Genomic DNA, 2204 nt, shown 5'->3' with positions numbered 1-2204 from the left:
CAGACAAATGGTAACTTAAAAGCAACCTGTATTTTGCAAAGTCATTGGGCCAGTAATTCCGGTCCCAGCGCGTGAGTACGGACGGTGTACTCACGCGTGGGCCCGTTGGAAGTGCTGGATTTCAGCATGCACAGCGCATGCGTGGGAAACCGGCATTTCCTCCAAGGGGTTCAGAGGTAAATTATTTTTTTCAAAAATGTTATTAATTGTTTTAAATAGTTTTTTAAAGTTATTTATAGTATATGTAATTTTTGGGATGTTTTTTAAAATTTTAATTAAAGTTAAACTAGTCTTTTGGGCGCCCGTACTTTTCATGAGTTTGACAGTCTTTACTATCAAACTCATGAATGAGTTTCCCCTCCCCTGATTGGCTGCAGAGTGCTCACCTGATCCCAGCCGGCACATCGCACTAACTACGCCGCTGGATCAGGTAAGCACATCGCGCCGACATCTGAACCGGGCCAGTGACAGGAAATGCAAGCAGGCCCGGGCTTCAGATGTCGGCGCGCCGGGTGAGTGCACATCGGGGGCTTGCACGCGCGGCAAGCACCCGATCCTAATTTCTGGGCCATTAACTCTTGAAACACTGATATTTAGCCATTGCATAATTCAAAAACTGATATATTTTAATTTTAAATCATGAATTTTTAGTAAAGGAGAAAAATCAAACAAAAGGACTTGTGGTATGAGGGTGCACAGAATTCCGTGACACTGAGAATGAAGGCTCATTTGCAGGCTACCTTACAAGAACAGCCTAAGAGTTTTAGAACATATTACAACCATCAAAGTCTTTATTGTTTTCTTATTAATGCCAAACCTTTTGGTTCAACGGTCCAGCCACATGCTCCATTGATAGTTCAGCTGATTAATATACAACATAATATGTGTGGTTCTATGGTGTAATGGTTAGCACTCTGGACTTTGAATCCAGCAATCTGAGTTCAAATCTCAGTAGAACCTTACTTTTAGGGTATAGAGATTATATTACTGGACAATAACTAGAATCATAGAAATTTACGGCACAGAAGGAGGTCATTCGGCCCATTGTGTCTGTGCCGGCCGAAAGGAGCTCTCCAGCCTAATCCCACTTTCCAGCTCTTGGTCCGTAGCCCTGTAGGTTACGACACTTAAAGTGCATATCCAAGTACTTTTTAAATGTGATGAGGGTTTCTGCCTCTACCACCCTTTCAGGCAGTGAGTTCCAGACCCCCACCACCCTCTGGGTGAAACAAGTTCTCCTCAACTCTCTTCTTATCCTTCTACCAATTACTTTAAATCTATGCCCCTTGGTTATTGACCTCTCTGCTGGGGGAAATAGGTCCTTCCTGTCCACTCTATCTAAGCCCCTCATAATTTTATACACCTCAATCAAGTCTCCCCTCAGCCTCCTCTGTTCCAAAGAAAACAACTCCAGCCTAATCAATCTTTCCTCATCGCTAAAGTTCTCCGTTCCTGGCAACATCCTTGTAAATCTTCTCTGTACCCTCTCTAGTGCAATCACATCTATCCTGTAATGTGGTGACCAGAACTGTACGCAGTACAGTACAGGGTGCACAGAATTCCCTGACACTGAGAATGAAGGCTCATTGGCAGGCTACCTTACAAGAACAGCCTAAGAGTTTTAGAATATATTACAACCATCAAAGTTTTTTAGTTTTCTTATTAATGCCAAACCTTTTGGTTCAAAGTTTGAATCACATGCTCCATTGATAGTTCAGCTGATTAATACACTACATAACATGTGTTATTCTATGGTGTAATGGCTAGCACTCTGGACTTTCACTCTAACAATTTGAGTTTGAATCTTACTTTTAGGGTATAGTGGAATTGTTACTGGACAAGTAATCCAGAGGCCTCAACTAATAATTCAGAGAGAGATCTTGAGTTCAAATCCCAGCATGGAAGTTTGAAAGTTCGAGTTCAGTTTTAAAAATCTGGAATTTTAAAAATGCTGATATCAGTAAAAGTGTTTTTGAAACTGTCAGACAAGGCCGACCAGATATTCCAGTTCCTGCGCTCCACAGGACTCGTGGAATCCTCTCTGAAAGAAGTGCTTCCCCTCCGCCAAAGACCTCTTGCACCTCACACTAGTCTAACTCTCTGGTACTATGTGGCAAGCCTGCAGACATTGCCTGGCTGAGATTTTATTGTCACTCGATACCACTCTGTACGTCTCTGCTGTATTCGGAGTGAAAGCAGCAGGT

At 42.6% G+C, this 2204-nt stretch overlaps 1 non-coding gene across 1 annotated transcript; it reads left to right on the top strand.

The window, feature by feature from the left end:
• The first annotated feature begins 888 nt into the window (after positions 1-888).
• Positions 889-960, top strand: trnaq-uug (transfer RNA glutamine (anticodon UUG)). The gene has a single exon. It is a non-coding gene; the product is annotated as a tRNA-Gln (tRNA).
• Positions 961-2204: the final 1244 nt, after the last annotated feature.

Source organism: Somniosus microcephalus, chromosome 20 (genome assembly GCF_052327205.1).
Source record: "Somniosus microcephalus isolate GS21.2 chromosome 20, FLI_Smic_1.0, whole genome shotgun sequence".
NCBI lineage: Eukaryota > Metazoa > Chordata > Chondrichthyes > Squaliformes > Somniosidae > Somniosus > Somniosus microcephalus.
The sequence above is the reverse complement of the archived record's forward strand: the minus strand, read 5'-3'. Positions and strand labels throughout refer to the sequence as shown.